Here is an 18,204-nt window from a genome sequence, read left to right as displayed (position 1 = left end):
ACGAAAGATATTAAAAAGATGAAGCATATGAGGTACCCTCAATTCCATTTTTTGTAGTTTTCTTTTATAGACTCGACTAGTGATAAAACAAGAAACTAAAAGATTCGATTGGAAGATCTAAAGATATACCTTCAAGCGCTAACCTCACTGGCAACGGCGCCAGAAAAGATCTTGATGTCTACCACACAACCTTCTTCTTGTAGACGTTGCTGGGCCTCCAAGTGCAGAGGTTTGTAGGACAGTAGCAAATTTCCCTCAAGTGGATGACCTAAGGTTTATCAATCCGTGGGAGGCGTAGGATGAAGATGGTCTCTCTCAAACAACCCTGCAACCAAATAACAAAGAGTCTCTTGTGTCCCCAACACACCCAATACAATGGTAAATTGTATAGGTGCACTAGTTCGGCGAAGAGATGGTGATATAAGTGCAATATGGATGGTAGATATAGGTTTTTGTAATCTGAAAATATAAAAATAGCAAGGTAACTAATGGTAAAAGTTAGCATAAACGGTATTGCCATGCTAGGAAACAAAGCCTAGGGTTCATACTTTCACTAGTGCAAGTCCTCTCAACAATAATAACATAATTGGATCATGTAACTATCCCTCAACATGCAACAAAGAGTCACTCCAAAGTCACTAATAGCGGAGAACAAACGAAGAGATTATTGTAGGGTACAAATCGACCTCAAAGTTATTCTTTTTGATCGATCTATTCAAGAGTCCGTAGTAAAATAACACGAAGCTATTCTTTCCATTCGATCTATCATAGAGTTTGTACTAGAATAACACCTTAAGACACAAATCAACCAAAACCCTAATGTCACCTAGATACTCCAGTGTCACCTCAAGTACCCGTGGGTATGATTATACGATATGCATCACATAATCTCATATTCATCTATTCAACCAACACAAAGAACTTCGAAGAGTGCCCCAAAGTTTCTACCGGAGAGTCAAGACGAAAATGTGTGCCAACCCCTATGCATAAGTTCACGAAGTCACGGAACTCGCAAGTTGATAACCAAAAGATACATCAAGTGGATCACGTGATATCCCATTATCACCACAGATAAGCACATGCAAGACATACATCAATTGTTCTCAAATCCTTAAAGACTCAATCCGATAAGATAACTTCAAAGGTAAAACTCAATTCATCACAAGAGAGTAGAGGGGGAGAAACATCATAAGATCCAAATCTAATAGCAAAGCTCGTGGTACATCAAGATCGTGCCGACTCAAGAACACAAGAGAGAGAGAGAGAGAGAGATCAAACACATAGCTACTGGTACATACCCTCAGCCCCAAGGGTGAACTACTCCCTCCCCATCATGGAGAGAGCCGGGATGATGAAGTTGGCCACCGGAGAGGAATTCCCCCCCCCGGCAGGGTGCCGGAACGTGTCTAGATTGGTTTTCGGTGGCTACGGAGGCTTTTGGCGGCGGAACTCCTGATCTAGGTTTCTTTCTGGAAGTTTCTGTATATATAAGAGGTTTTGGCGTCGAGAACAAGTCAGGGGGGTCTCTGGGTTGTCCACGAGGCAGGGAGGTGCGCCTAGGGGGTGGGCGCACCCCCCACCCTCGTGGGCAGCTCGAGACCCTTCTGGCCCAACTCTTTTACTCCATGGCCTTCTTCTGGTCCAAAAATAAGCTCCGTCAAGTTTCAGGTCAATTGGACTATGTTTGGTTTTCCTTTTCTACGATACTCAAAAACAAGGAAAAACATAAACTGGCACTAGCACTAGGCTCTAGGTCAATAGGTTAGTCCCAAAAATCATATAAATAGCATATAAAACATCCTAGATGGATAATATAATAGCATGGAACAATCAAAAATTATAGATACGTTGGAGATGTATCATCCGCTTTCACTTGTCTATGAACTGCATAAGCAACCAAGTAGTCCATTACCATGGACGCGGGTATTCGAATAGTTTGATAACCCTGCAGGGGGGTACTTCACACAAGCTGTCACCACTTATCGCTGTTTACATGACATGTACTCGGCAACCTTCAAGCGGAAGCCCAGCGAGGATGTCGGCCATGACCTGACTAACCACACAAGTCCCTAGTCCAGGTTTATCGCCTATTTAGTTTCCATCCGCATGGAGATCCAGCCGGGGTGTCCTCAACGGCCCCAAATGTTGTGTCTAGGGTTCCCGAGGCACCAAACGGGCGTCTCAATACACCGGGCCACGTGCCTACCCCACCACAGCCCACCCCTTAGGTCAGCGCCGCGCACGGCCTCCAGCATACTACAAACACCAGAAACTACTTGCAACTCCTGGACATAGGACAGGGGCGGTTAATAAGTCGAGAGGGTCCATTGGTTTCGGGCCCAATGCGTGGTAGTAGCTGATCTTAAATCACATACACAGATCTCAGTTCCTAAGGACGGTTCCAATGAAACAACACACCATGTACTCCTACATGGCCTCTCATCGATACCTTTACCAAATCATGTTCACACACTTAGCTCACACATTGTAGGACAAGTTCATCACCATTCCAATTCATCCCCAATGAATCGGACCTAACTCAACTCTAGGCAGTAGCAGGCATGACAAACAAGCATGAATGAGTAGGCACATCAGGGCTCAAACAACTCCTATTCATGCTAGTGGGTTTCATCTATTTACTGTGGCAATGATAGTTCATGCATAGGAAAGGGGTTCAACTACCGCAACATGTAACAGTTGAAACAATATTGTCCTGATGCAATAAAAGAGAGCAAGGGCAGAGAGTAGGATTGTATCAGAATGAACAAAGGGGGTTTGCTTTCCTTGGTACTTCTGAAGATAGTATAGTTCTTCATCGGTGTCACCAATCTCATCGTCGGAACCACATCTACTGAGAGGGAACAAATACCGACAATAGAGAAGGAACACAATCAATGCAATGCAACAATATGATGCATGATCATGACATGTCAACATGCTGTGATTTGAGCTAATGCAACTAGCAGCAATTTAAATGGAGTCGGTTTGAACACAAGATTCAAATTCAAACTCCATATGTGGATAGTCGAATGCCATTTATTTGATTTGCCCTAAACAGTAGTCATAAGTTGTTATAACATGCACGAATATTGTACAGATGGATAGATTGGATTTTTCTAATCATTTTTCATATATAAATTATTTCATTTGGAGTTATAGGTTAATTTCTATGTTTTTGAAGTTTAAGTCATTTTCTGGAATTTCCTGAATTAGTTTTAATCCAGAAATTCTTTTACTACGTCAGCATGACATCAGGGTGACGCCAGCAAGTCAACAGGGCGGTCCAAGTCAAACCTGACCAGTGGGGCCCACTGGTCAGTGACTCAGTTAATTAACTGAGTTAATTAGTGCTAAACTAGCCCTAACTAAAATGTCAGCAGGGCTAGGCCCACATGTTAGTGGCTCATCTAATTAACTAAGTTAATTAACACTAACTAAACCTAACACTAATTAAACAGGGGCTTGGTCCCACACGTCAGTCATCCAGGGGAGGTCAAACCCCTGGTCAGCGGGGTCAAACCCGCCGGACTTGGCCCACGGCTCATCGTCGGCGAGGCCAGAGACAGGGGAGGCGCTCGGAGAACGTCCACAAGGCACGACTTGAGGCACCGTTGGGCTCTCTAGAGAGCCCGTGCGATGGCGCGTTAGATGGAGGTGGTTGCCGAGCCTAGGGTGGCTGGAATCAACATCGGTGACGAGGTCAGCGGCGGCCGGTGTTCAGGTGTGCACGGGGTTGGCGTTCTGGTGCGTAAATGAGCGAGGCAAAAGGCTAGAACGGCGCTACGCATTGCGGGGAGCAGGCTGAACACTCTATGGTGACCATTTGGTCACCGGAGCATCGCTGATGGCAAGCTCGGGCGGCGGTGCGTCTCGGTCATCAAGGGGGCGACGGCTACGATGATCAAACGGAGGAGGGGTTAGGGGGAAATGACTGGGGGCTCACCGCGGTCACGAAGAGCTAGTCAGTAGGCTCGGGGAAGGCCGTACGGCGTCAGAGCATCTCCGGTGATCTGGAGAGCCAAAGGTTGAAGACGACAGCGTCGGCGGCATTCGGGGGCGTTCGACGTTGCGTAGCTAGGCGACGAGGTCAAGGGAGACACAACAAAGCTCGAGGACACGTCCGTAAGGCGAGGGGGGAGCGGTGGCTGCGAGGGCCATGAAGGGCAGCGACAGTGCAGCTTGGCCGGTGAGAGAGAGAGAGAGAGCCAGGGGAGGGGACATGCCACGGGTGAGGGAGAGAGAGGCCAGGGGGTGTGTGGCGTCATCTAGAGTCGTCAAGTGCGTCGGCAGAAGCAGGAGGTGGCCGTCGGTGGCCGCGCGCGTGCTAGCGCAACGCGGGCACACGCCCTCATGCCCATTGGCACGAGGTTGAGGACGACTGGCGCTAGCCAGTGGACTGGGCAAGCACAGTGCCACGCCGGCTGGGCTGGACAGGTATGCCATGTGAGTATCTAACCCTTTTCTATTTTTGTTTCTGTTTTGTAATTTGCAGCTTGTTTTTTATCCAGTTTTAAAAACCAAATCAATTTTATAAATCCTAAAAATATTCATGAGCACTTTCTGAATTATTTCAGTAGCCCACAAATAGTTCCAACATTATTTGAGCATTTAAATTATTTATATTGTTTAAATGCCCAAAGTCAAATATAATATGATTTAATTCAAAAATCCAGGAATGTCCTAGAAATATTTTCATCATTTTTGGCGGAGGTTTTCACCTTTATCGGAAATCATGAACATTTTCAAAGGGCATTTTGGGTTCATTGAAAATGATTTTATTTAAGCCTATTTGAATTCATTTGGTGCTAGCACTAGTACAGCGAGCTGCTAAACAAATGGTTTTTAACCCTTTCGGCGGCGGCATTTGGAACCGTCGCCAAGTGAGTGTGGGCAATAGGGGGGTCCTTCCCACATGACCCAGAAACCGTCAGGGATATTCCCTCCTGGCACACACGCTCGGCAAAATGAGGTTGTGTGCGACCAGCGAGCGCTCAAATACGGAAATACGTACAGTCGAGCTAAAAAATACAATTATACGGCAAAATTGTTTCCGGTCGCAAGTACATCCCACACAATCACTCCCCGCTAAATGTTTCCGTTCGTATGTACATCCCACACAGTCACTCCAAGGAAAACGTTTCCGTTCACAGGTACACCACACACAATTTTTCCCACTAAATCGTTTGCGTTATTGAATGTATCACACATGGTCCATAGAAGAAACTGTGTGGCAAAGGCTGTCCATCACACACAGTTTTTATGTGGTAATGTTTGTGCAAGGTGGCCTAACGCAAACAGTTTTCAAGAGAAAGTCATGTGTGATTGTTCATTGATCCAACACGGTTTATTCCTAGAAACTGTGTGCGTTGCCTAAGGTCATCACCCACGGTATTTTTTCAACAACCATTTGTAATAGCAAAACCCAATTAGCAGGCTAATTATCTGATTATTCATAATACATTTATTAATCTAATTGACATTTCATATTAAGCACACAATATATTTCATTTTCATAGTTGAAATACATAAGAGTACAACATCATATAGCTTCAGCACTTAGCTACCCTATTACACAACTACACCAGGACCAAGTTTCACATGCAACATCTATAACCTTTCGAAATTAGCATCATAAACGGTACATAGACAAATGTATCTCATCTGGAAAACTGCTGAAGCAGAAGGCGAATATTGAGCCTTCATTGATGTTGAAGGTCTTTGTAACTTTAGACCAGTGCCTGTGGATGGTTGACCGTCCATCCTTCGTTCTCTTCAGGAACACTTCAATATTGAACCGTGGGGGTTGTATGAATACCTTCCTTGCCTCCTGACCATGCAGGTGGTTTGATAGGTAATCATCAGTGAACTACTTTGGAAAGGCCTGAAAACAAGGATGTGCATAAATATCTTCTCCATATTGGAAATGGGGCAAAGGAATAAAAAAGGCAAGGTATAATAGTTAGTACCATCCTGTAGTGAACTGATGTCTTATTCATTGTGTAGACAAAGATCTTGTTGTTTTTTGTCGCTAATTTCTTTATCCTAACAATCTTTCTGAGTTTCTTGACTTGACTGATATTCATGGACAATTCATTTCCCCATATGCAAAAAGGGTCGAACAGTGGGTCAAAACCTCTGACAGCAGGACCTACATGTGCAAGACCAAATTGTTAAAAAACCAAAATATTAGAATGGTTCCTGCAATTGCACAATAATGTGCTATTAGACAATGGACCATGCACGTACTAACCTTGATTGTAAACCTCAGTGCTTCCCATTGTTTCCCTGCAACTCATATAAGGTAGTTAGTCATAAGGTTAAGTATTTAATACAACCAAATTCAATTTATTCCTCACATGGTATACAATAACAGATTGCACCCACGACTATTGAACATCACATTGCAGAATTGAACCAAATAGTTAACTAATCACGACAACACAAATGAACCAAACGTTAACTGAGCACCACATTGCACAATGTATAACCAAACCAAGCATGCTTGACAACTTGGAAATATAGCAATTGTATTCATTTCTCATGTATTTTGTAAAGATAAATTCGATTTATTTCTCACTTGGAAGATAATACAAAATTGCAGCCTGAAGAATTGAACATCACATTTGCATAATTGAACCAAACAGTTAACTGAAGATGACAACTAATTAACAAAACAGTTAATAAGTGAGCACCACACTCCACGACATAAAGAACATATACACTAGAGCAACAGATTGCATGGTAAAATTAGATAGCACAATTCACTAGATCTGGGGGTCGGCACGAATGGCAGCCATCGTGACCTCATCCGCGCATGCGGCCGCGATTTGCTTCTCCGCTGCCAAATGCTCCTTGAGATCCTGGCTATACTGTGTGCACCATGGTTTAGGGCGGTGCTTATTTGGTGGAGGGGTCGGTGATTTGGGTGGAAGGTGTCGCGCTCGCGCCGGCAGTTGGGGCATGTGGGATGTGGAAGGAGGAGGAGGATGGGGGTCGGGTGTGGATTACCTGCCTGGATAGGCGAGGCTGAGTAGCGTGAAGGAGGGTCGATGGCAAGGAGGCGGCGGCACTGCAGGCAAGGAGTGAAGGTTTCAACTTGGAAAGGAAGGTGGAAACAGGGGAAATCTGGCTTTTGGTAAGGGGGGGGCGGGGAGGTAGATATTTCCGCGAAAGCCGAAAATTTGGAATTGCTTTGGCGAAAAACCTGGGGCACAAAGTGTCATCAGACACGATCCCTTATTCATAACTATGTACAATTTGTGAAGGAGGGTCACCGGTGAGTAGGCTATGGACTGTAGGCGACGCACCTTCTCTCGTAAGCCATAGGCGTACTATACACCTACGGTGCACCAAGGTATTTTGTGCTGCATCTCACACGGTTGGTGATAATAAACTATGTGCGATCTACTTGATTTATCGTCTTGATTTTAATTACATAATGGGGTCACAGCTACAAAGCATGGTGTTTGAATTGTTAGAACTTTTATCTGCAGTGAACATGCAACTATAGGTGTGTCGTCAAAAAATTGGAATTATTCAGGGTTCGTTTGGACGTTTTTATATATTAACTTGGTTTTGTAGGCATTTCTGGTGCATAATTCTAATTTCAACTACATGCACATGCTCCGGTGCATATAAACAGGTTGAAAAATCAAATATGTGTCCTTGCTTGCATGCTTAGGTCCCATGCAAGAAATGGGAATGAATGGCACACACCCTGCCACCGTCACTCGGCTGCAAACATTGAGATACCTGGTTTTTAAATTCTAGTAAATCCAAAACTCATTTGAAATTCATGAAACCTGGCATGCTATCATGGAGCGGCATCAACATGTCCTAGTAAAAAATTTGTCCCATTTGGGGCAGGTTTGGGTATAAGCTTCTCACAAACCAGAGCTTCTACAACAAGCGTGATGGTTTCGGTAGGGTTCCCTTGCCTCTTATTGCTTTCAAAAAATTTAGAGTGTCAACATAGAACAACAAGAGTGTTGTGTTCAATTTTGGAATTTTTTGGGGTTCGTTTGGACATTTGTACACATTAACTGGGTTTTCCAGGCATTTTATGTGCATAATTCAAATTTGAACTACATGCACATTCTCTAGTGCATATAAACTGGTTGAAAAATCAAATATGTGTCCTTGGTTGCATGCTTAATTCCCATGCAATAAATGGGAATGAATTTCAAACACCCTGCCACCGTCACTCAGCCGCAAACATTGAGATTCCTGGTTTTTAAATTCTAGTAAATCCAAAACTCGTCTGAAATTCATGAAACTTGGCATGCTATCATGGAGCGGCATGAACATGTCATGGTAAAAAATTTGTCCCATTTGGGGCAGGTTTGGGTATAAGCTTCTCACAACAATTGTGATGGTTTCGGTAGGGAATGTGCCACCTTTGGGGACGAAACAATATTCGTTGCCTCTTATTGCTTTCAAAAAATTTCGAGTGTCAACATAGAACAACAAGAGTGTTGTGTTCAATTTTGGAATTTTTCGGGGTTCGTTTGGACATTTCTATATATGAACTGGGTTTTCCAGGCATTTTATGCGCATAATTCAAATTTGAACTACATGCACATTCTCCAATGCATATAAACTGGTTGAAAAAACAAATATGTGTCCTTGGTTACATGCTTAGGTCCCATGCAAGAAATGGGAATGAATTTGAAACACCCTGCCACCGTCACTCGGGCGTAAACATTGAGATACCTGGTTTTTAAATTCTAGTAAATCCAAAACTCGTCTGAAATTCATGAAACTTGGCATGCTATCATGGAGCGGCATCAACATGCCGTGGTAAAAAATTTATCCCATTTGGGGAAGGTTTGGGTATAAGCTTCTCACAAACCAGATGTCGTGGTGGGCACACGACAGATGCTAAGGGATGGCTAAAGATAGGAGGAGGCTCGAGGGCACTGGTGGGCTCTAGAGGCGAGGTCGGCATGAGCAAGCGCATGACGCAAGACATACCTAGGTTCGGGGCTCTCCGGAGAGATAACACCCCTAGTCCTGCCAAGTGTGGTTTATGTGTTACAGTACATAGTTGCTCCTAGAGCTGTATGGAGGAAGAAGGAGGTCTGGCTAAGGCTTAGGCTGCTCCCTCTCCTTGAGTGTTGCTTGCTAGGTGTGTGTGTGTGTGTGTGTGTGTGTGTGATCCCTGTGCGAATGAAGTGGTTGCCCGCATGCATGGGGGCTCCTGGGGGTTTTATAGGTCAACCCCCCAAGGGTACAAGGTAATGTTACAAGGCCGTAGGGCTGGGTTGTCAGTGTCCAGGAACCCAGTGCTAGGACCCGCCGGGTACCAGGGATTGCCGGGTTCTCCGGGCGCGGGCCCCATGCACCTAGGGGGCACTGTGCACCGTCTTGTCGGTCATCAGGGCATGGCCGAGTTGAGTCGGCTACAATGGCACTCTGTCAGGTCACCGCTTGTTGGCATCATGGGTCACGTCGGGTGCACTATTGCTACGCCAGCCTTGGTCAGCGAGTAGGTGAGAGGCATTGTTGCTTCGTCCGGCTGACCAGAGGCATGGGCTGGGTATTGTGGCTTCGGTCATCAGTTGGTGAAGACTCGTCCCATCGTACGGCTGGGATGGGACGGCCGCTGACCCTCGGTCAGGTTCAGAGAACATGCCAAGGGCGGTGCTGGCTTGCTGGGAAAGTCTTGAGCTTGGTTGTTGGGGCCGAGTTGAGGAGTCTGGCCGGGTTGCAGAGCTCGGTCGGGTCGCAGGGCTTGGCCGGGTTGAGCGACCCGGCCAAGCGCGACCCGGGTTGAGGGGCGATGCTGGCCTCATTGTTTTTGAAAAGGATCCGAGTTCCATTGCCTTCCTGGGGTCCATCCCCCTGACAGTAGTCCCCAAAGCTGTGAAGGTCCACCGTCTTCAGATGGGTGGGCCTTCACAGTTTCCTCCTTTGCGGAGGCGGATTTGGTGACCGCCGAGTTCAGCAACACCCACTGTGTGCCGGCTTCTAGAAGCCGGATCACAGTGTCCCGCTCATGGCGGGAAACCGAGGAGTTCGACGAATCTTGGGCAATCTTTCGGGCTTCACGCGGCCACCACGTGGCGCCTGGGAGACGGAAGGGCTTGACAGGCCATGCGTGTGACCGGACAGGGCGACGGCCTGGGGCCCGCCGCCGTGCACCCTCGGCCCACGCGGGTGGATTTATTGCGACGTCAGCGGGTTGGTTGCCATTCTCGAGGCAGTTACTGTGTGCGTACGTGCGCACTTATTGCAGGGAAGTGGAGGGGCGAGCGCAAACGATCCCACTTTCCCATGTTTCGAATCGTGGCCTATAAATTGGGTGCGAGCGGGCGGCGGAGATCATTCACGCTCATGCTCCCTTGCCTCTTCATCCTCCCTCTGCTTCTGACGGTTGCCTCTAGCTACGAGGCCTGTCGTCCCGAGCAGAGCTTTATTGTCATCTTCTTTTCCCTCTCCTTCTTCTCCTTCACGCACGGGTTGATGGCGCTGCCGTCAGGGTCGTGGATTGGCTCGACCGTCACCCTCGACGGCATCGCTTACCTCCATGACACCAGGCGCCTGCCGAGGGTGGAGTAGGTCGAGGCGCGCCCCCGCAAGGCGAGCGGGAGCCGCGGCCCAAGGGCTCAGCGCGGGTGGTCTTGCTGCCACACTTCAAGCGCGGGTTCGGGCTGCCCACGAGTGACTTCTTCCGCGAGTTTCTGGAGTTCTTCAGGCTCCAGCCCCATCATCTTAGCGCCGGCGTGATCGTGCAGCTGCCCGGCTTCATCACCCTTTGCGAGGGGTACCTGGGAGTCGAGCCTTCGATCAACCTCTGGGTACGCTTCTTCTCTCTGAAGCAGCAGGGGCCGAAGGTTGGAGAGATGTCCGAGTGCGGGGCGGCCGTCATCACCAAGCGGTCGGGCGTCGACTGCCTGAAGGTGCCGCTGGTGGATTCTGCCAAGAAATGACGGAATTCTTTCTTCTATTTGCACAGTCTTGGCGAGGACCGCATCAACAGCCCGTCGTTCATCAACTCGCCGCCGTGGGGGAAGCGGAACTGGGGGTACTACCCCAAGCACCCATCGCAGGAGGTGCTCAACCTGTGCGAGAAGGTGTCGGTGATGAAGGAGCGGGAGGGGCTCCCCGGCACTGACCTCATCGCCGCCTTCATCGTCCGGCGGGTGCTGCCGCTGCAGCAGCACAACCGTCTTATCAGTCAGATATCCTGCCTCCAAGATCCCAACCGCATGGCGAACACGCGGCTGGCGATGGACCAAGTCACGCGCCGGGTCAATGATATCTCCAAGGCCAACTTGAGGGTTCACTAGGCGTTCGGGGAGGCCCCGTACAGCTGTGCGAACCCGACACCGTTGGTGAGTCCCTGGTCTCCATACTTCGCTGCTTCTTATCTTCTTGTTTGTCCCGACGCAACACGAGAGGTGCTTCTGAATGCCATCTGGCATCCTTATGACCGGGCGCGGGCGCAGGTGGTGCGGGATGCCTCGGAGGAGCCCGAGGCCCATGATGGAGGGGAGGCAGCGCCCGCCGATACGGGCGCAGGGCGCTGAGTAGTCTTGTTTACATTCCTTGAGTCGCCAGTTGTGGGACAGCTTCGGAAATGCTTATGCGAGCTGTTGTCGCAGCGGCGTCGGGTTGAGGAGGCGGCGGCGCGAATGGAGCCGGGTCGTCTCAGGGGGTGGGGACGGCGTGGTGCTCGCACGGGAAGGATATCGTCCCACCGCGGGCCCCATCCGTGAAGCGTGCGGCGGACCCAGCCGCAGGTGCGAAGCCGCCCGCCAAGAGGAGGCGCGGCGCTCCGCATGAGAGGGCGGCAAGGCCCGACGTTCTGGTGGTGCCGGGGTAAGTGATTTTTTGTGTTCGAGCCGAGTTGCCAAGCGGCCCCGCTCGACTCGGCGTAATTATTTTTGTCTTGTGCTTCAGGTCACCGATTTCGCTGGCGCTGGCGGCGGCGGACGCCGCGTCCGCTGAGGGCACCGCGTTTCGGAGGAGTCGATCCGGCACCGCCGACCGGGACAAGGACGAGGACAAGGACACTGTGGATCCGGACCTCGGTCTGGACCCGGCCGATGCCGAGGGCCTGGCCTAGAGACATCGGTACCGAGCCGAGGTGGAGCTCGAGGCGGCGTCGACCCAGGCCTGGGTCAGAGCTGCGACGGCATGGGTGCAAGCCGGCGGGGAGCCGGCATGGCCGGAGATGCCGGCGGCGACGGTGGCGGCAACGACGGTCTTCGTGCCGGCGTCGGCAAGGGAGAACGGCCAAGGCGGCCGTTCGGACGCGATGGACCTCGATCGGGAGGTCGTATTTGTCGAGGACGGTACCCCACCGCGGATGGACATGGTCGAGCGGGAGGGGACGGATGGAGGCGGTGCGGGCGGCACCGGAGGGGGCGTCCCGGACGCCAGCGACCGAGGCACCGCCGGTGGTGGAGCCTCAAGCCGCTCTGCCCACCAAGCCGACGTCGATGCCGGGGAGGGCGCTAGAGAAGGCGCCGGCTTCAGAGAGGCGGCCAGCGGAGGGCACGCCCTGGCGATCAGGGCCGGAGGACACCGGGTTGCCGAGCCGAGGCTATCGCGGAGCGGGACCAGCAAGGTCCCCTTGGGACCTCTGACCCAGGAGGAGGCGGCGATAGCTGTGACCCGTCGCCTGCGAGGGCGGACGGACCGGATCCAGGCCTTCGCCCAGGCCGAGGTCGAGGCGGCGTAGGAGCTGGAGCGCGCCGTCTTCGTAAGTTTCTGTTTGCGCTCTGCTTTTCTTTTTCCATCGTTTTCTTCTTTGTGGAGGCGCATCAGCGCACCCACTGGGTGTAGCCCCCGAGATTCGGGCCAACTGCGTGGCAGTTGGGTCGAATCTTATCTTGTTGTCTTGCGCTGATTGTTTCCTCTTGTAGCAACTTGACTCCTACTGGGTCAACATCTTCAACCAGCTCCTTGAGATGCATCGGCGTCTCAAGGAGAGGCTCGCCTCCAAGGAGGAGGAGCTCCGCATCGCGACAGGTATTTCTTCTTCATGATCTCTTCTAGTGGGGGCGCGCTAGCGCACCCACTGGGTGTAGCCCCTGAGATTCGGGCTAACTGCGTAGCAGTTGGGTCGAATCTTAAAACAATACTTTGTCGCTAAGTTTTTTCTTCTGCAGCCGAGGTGCTGTCTTGGAGGACCCGGCTGATTCGGGCCAGTTCTCGCTATGACCGGCTCGTCGCAGATGTCGGCCGGCTCAGGGGCGACGGCGAAGGCGGAGACGACAGGAGCCCGGCAGGTGCTTGACGAAGCCAGTCGGCTGTGGGAGCAACTAGCGGGCGACAAGAGCCGCCTCAAGGCCGAGGTGGAGCGCCTTAAGGCGGAGGCCGCCAAGGTCATGGAGGCGCAACATGCCCTTGCCGAGGCGGACCAGCAGTGTGGCAAGCTAGCCGACAACAAGGGGCAGCTCCACGCCGAGGTGGAGCGCCTGAAGGCACTGGTGGCCACGGCGGAGGAGACCCGGCTCCATTAGCAGGCCGTGAAGGCGGCCGAGGACAAGGACGCCGAGCTGAAGGCGGCCCTTGCCAAGGTCGCCGACTTGGAGAAGGCGCTGGAGGATCGTGACCGCACCATCACCCAAGAGTGGCGCGGTATGTTGCTCGAAGCGCAGCACCTGAAAGAGTCCTTCTCCAGTAAGTGCTTTCCTTTGGTTTTGTTGTTGTTGCCGGGTTGGGACTCCAGCTTCTCTTCCTTAGTAATTTTCTTCTGACTTGCTTTTATTCTCGGCAGGGGCCTTTACGGAGACGCGCCCGCTGGTGGAGGATGCAGTCCGCTTCCAGCATGACCCGCAAGGGATCGTCGGCTTTGGGACCGACCCGTAGGTGGCCTGGACCTTCCCGGAGATTGTTTCTGCTGCCGAGGCCCGTCTGTGAGTCTTGAGAGAGCAGATAGGACGGCTCTCTAAGGCCGGCGCGGTGATGACGGCGGCCCTCTGGCCGGGTGCTGTCGCGCCGACCAGCTTCACGTGGCTGGCGCGGTGGTTGGAGGCAGGCCCGGACCGCCCACGAGTGGCGGGTGATAATCCCCAAGTGTAGGGAATCATCGTAGCAATTTGCAAAGGTGGAAGTGATAGGTATGGAGTGTCGAACCCACAAGGAGCTAATGGTAAGATCAATATTATCTCAAGCCCTATCTGCCAATGATACGACTCTACATACACCGAACGTTTGCTTCCAACTAGAAACGAGAAATAAAACTACGTTGTGCGTATGAAGTGGATAACTTTATATTATATCGGAGAGCTAAAATATTAAAGTAGGTGTTGTTATCATAAATTTAGAATATATTACTAAATATTATAAATAGCGAGTGTGGAATAATGGTGAATCGGTGTGCGGAATTGTCCTAGGCAATTGTTAACAAGACCGGTAATCACTATTGCAGTTTCATATGAGGGAGAGGCATAAGCTAACATACTTTCTCTTCTTGGATCATATGCACTTATGATTGGAACTCTAGCAAGCATCCGCAACTACTAAAGATCATTAAGGTAAAACCCAACCATAGCATTAAAGTATCAAGTCCTCTTTATTCCCATACGCCATGTCCCGCTTATCCGTCTTTGTGTTTCAGTCACTCACGCAACGCGGACAATAAGCAAACCATGGACATATTGCAACACCCTACAGCGGGAATCCCTCACGCTTGCGCGACACGGAGGGCACCATAGGACAGCACCAAAGTAAAACATACAACTCATACCAATCTAGATCATCAATCAACCCAAAGACAAAGGATATCTACTCAAAACATCATAGGATGGCAACACATCATTGGATCATAATATGTGGCATAAAGCACCATGTTCAAGTAGGGATTACAGCGGGGTGCGGGAGAGTGGACCGCGTAAAAGAGATGAGGGTGGTGATGATGATGGTGATGTTGATGAAGACGATTACCGCGGCGATGATTCCCCTCTCGATGGCTCTCCGATGCCACCAAGAGAGAGGAGGAGAGGTTCTCCCCCTTGTGCTTCCTCCTCCATGGCCTCCCCCTGGATGGGGAGAGGTTTCCCCTCTGGTCCTTGGCCTTCATGGTGATGATGGCCCCTCCGAGATCCTCCTCCATGCCCTCCGGTGATGATGGCCCCCTCCGGCAGGGTGCCGGAGAGGGCCTAGATTGGTTTTCGGTGGCTACAGAGGCTTCTGGCGGCGGAACTCCTGATCAAGGTTAATTTTCGGAGGTTTCTGTATTTATAGGAGAAGTTGGCATTGATTTCACGTCAGGGGGGCCTCGGGGAGTCCACGAGGCAGGGGGCGCGCCCCCGTGACTCCCCTCCGGTAGATTTTCGTTCTGGTATTTTTCATATTTTCTAGAAAAAATCTCTATTGATTTTCATCACATTCCGAGAACTTTTATTTCTGCACAAAAACAACACCACGGTAGTTCTGCTGAAAACAGCGTCAGTCCGGGTTAGTTCTAATCAAATCATACCAAAATCATATAAAAATATTGTAAACATGGCATGAATACTTCATAAATTATAGATACGTTGGAGACGTATCAGCGGGTCTCTGCCGCCCGAGCTGGTGCCGAGATGGCGCTTTGGTTCGCGCTGTCCTGGCACCCGAACCTGGCGCTGGACGCACTGATGGGCCAGCGGGCCGGCTCGGAGAGCCAGCTGCAGGCGGAGGCCGGATGGATCGCCGCCCGGGCCAGCTACATCACCAGGTTCGCCTTCCATGACAAGTTCTAGCCGGAGTGGGCGGAGTCATGCCCGCTGAGGACTAAGGCCTTCTTCTGGACGACACGGAGGGCAGCTCAGAGGAGACGGGCGTCTAGCGCGACGCGGATGGCGAGGAGGATACCGGCACCTCTGCTAACCCAGCGGCGACTGCGCGCTTAGGCGGAGGCGATGCCTGATTCCTTTTATAGAAATTCTCTGTTAGGTAGCAGGTCCACCCACCCACTGGGGGTTGACTAGGTGTAATGAATTCTGGCCTTGGGCCTGTTTAAATTTATGGTGTATGAGTTGTGTGAATGCTTGCGCCTTTGCTTCTCGTTTTTGGAGCTGTTTTCTTGCGGTTGCCTCCCTTTGGGTTTCACACCCGTGAGTCTGACGGCCAGGGCTCTAGTCCGTGACAAGGGGTTCGGCCTTTGAGAGGGACGTGCAGTACTTCGGCTTTTGAAACGTTGAGCGTGAGCGAAACACCCACTAGGCCGGCTAGCGGCAATCCGGCGGGCTGGGTTGGCGAGCAGCCGGTCGTGCGGTAACTTAAAGTGATGGGGCCGGGTCAAGCGGTCCGGAGATATGCAGAAACTTCATGGATGCCTGCGCTTTCGCTTTTTGTTTTTAGAGCCATTTTCTTGTAACTCTCCCTTTTGGGGCCTCCCCCCCCCCGTGAGTCTGACGGCCAAGGCTTTGGTCCATGACAAGGGGTTCGGCTTTTGAGAGGAGCATTCAATACTTAGTCTTTCAGAACGTTGAGCGCGAGCGAAACACCCACTGGGCCGGTTGGCGGCCATCCGACGGGGCCGAGTTGGCGAGCAGCCGGTCGTGCGGCGACTTAAAGTGGCAGGGTCTAGTTGGGCGACCCGGTGGTTCTTGACTTAGTGTTCATGGCGCGCTGGTGCTTTTGTTCTCATGCGCTTACCAGCCCACAGCCGAAGCTGGATCAGCAGCTTAGGGCGAAGCGAGAAGCTATGGCGATCCAACGCATTGAGAACCGCTAAGAAAAAACGGCGAGTGGCCAAGCCGGACAGCCCCTGAGCCCCCGAGTCGAGTGAGTCGACCTGGTGGCCGGGTTCGGCTTGAGATTTAAAGTAGTGCACAAATGTAGGAGACACAACAACTTGGTTGCAAAAGGGCAGCCCCCGAGCATCGTTCGGGGACCCCATAGTTTCAGATGGTTACAAAAGGCAGTGATACATACGTGCACTCGACTAACTATAAAACGGGCGGAGGAGGTCTGCATTCCATGGCCGGGTTGTTTCTTCGCCGGCGGTGTCCCTCTTGCGCTTGTTTTTCTTGCGGGCGTCGATGATGTAGTACGTGTTGCGGTCGCATAAGGCCTTGTTGACGATGAAGGACCCTCCCATGGGGAGGACAGCTTGTGTTGGCCAGTCTTCTCTTGGACGAGTCGGAGGACGAGGTCTCCCTCTCAGAAAGCGAGGGGCTTGATCTTCTTGCTGTGGTAGTGCCTCAGACCTTGCTGGGGTAGATGGCTGAGCGACTGAGCGCTAGGAGACGTGCTTCTTCGAGTAGGTCGACACCGTCTTCACGGGCTTCCTTTGCTTCGGCTTCCATGTACATCGTGACATGCGGCGAGTCAAATTCGACGTCGGTCGGGATGACGGCTTCTGCTCCATAGACAAGGAAGAACGGGGTGAACCCGGTCGACCTGTTTGGCGTGGTGCGGAGACTCCAGAGGACGACCAGGAACTCGTCGAGCCAGCTGCCGGTGGAACGAACGAGTGGCTCGACGAGCCGCGGCTTGATGCCGGATAGGATGAGGCCGTTGGCCCGCTCGACCTGGCCATTGGACTGTGGATGTGCAACGGAGGCCAGGTCGAGGTGGATGTCGGAGACGGAGCAGTACTGCGCGAGCGCGCCCTTGGCGAAGTTGGTGCCATTGTCCGTGATGATGTTGTTCGGCATGCTGTAGCGCACCACGATGTCCTTGATAAATCGAACGGCCGTTGGGCCGTCCAGCTTCTTGATTGGCCTCGCCTCGATCCACTTGGTGAATTTGTCCACCGCCACCAGCAAGTGCGTCATGCCGCCTCGAGTGGTCTTGAAGGGTCCTACCATGTCGAGTCCCCAGACCGCGAAGGGCCAGGCGATCAGGATGGTCCAGAGTGCCGATGCCGGCTGGTGGCTGCGCTTGCTGAAGCGTTGGCATCCCTTGCACTTGAGGACGAGCGACTCTGCATCTTCGAGGACCGTGGGCCAGTAGAAACCGTGGCAGAAAGCCTTGACCACCAGGGACCGTGAGGCGGCATGGTGCCTACACTCGCCCTGGTGTATGTCGAGGAGGATCTCAATGCACTGGTCCTGTTCGACACGGCATTGGAACATGCCGGTGGAGATGCGCTTGACGAGCTCGTTGTTGATGATGTTGTAGGCGGACGCTCGGCGTTGTACTTGCCGAGCTTCGGTCTCGTCCATGGGAAGGACCCCGTTTTCCAGGAACTCTGAAATGGGCAGGGCCCAGGATGGTTCCGCGACCCTGATGAGGGTGGCCATCGCGACGGGTTCTGGGGTG

This window comes from Triticum aestivum, chromosome 3A (assembly GCF_018294505.1).
Source record: "Triticum aestivum cultivar Chinese Spring chromosome 3A, IWGSC CS RefSeq v2.1, whole genome shotgun sequence".
In the NCBI taxonomy this organism is placed as follows: Eukaryota; Viridiplantae; Streptophyta; class Magnoliopsida; order Poales; family Poaceae; genus Triticum; species Triticum aestivum.
This window is presented reverse-complemented; position numbering follows the sequence as displayed.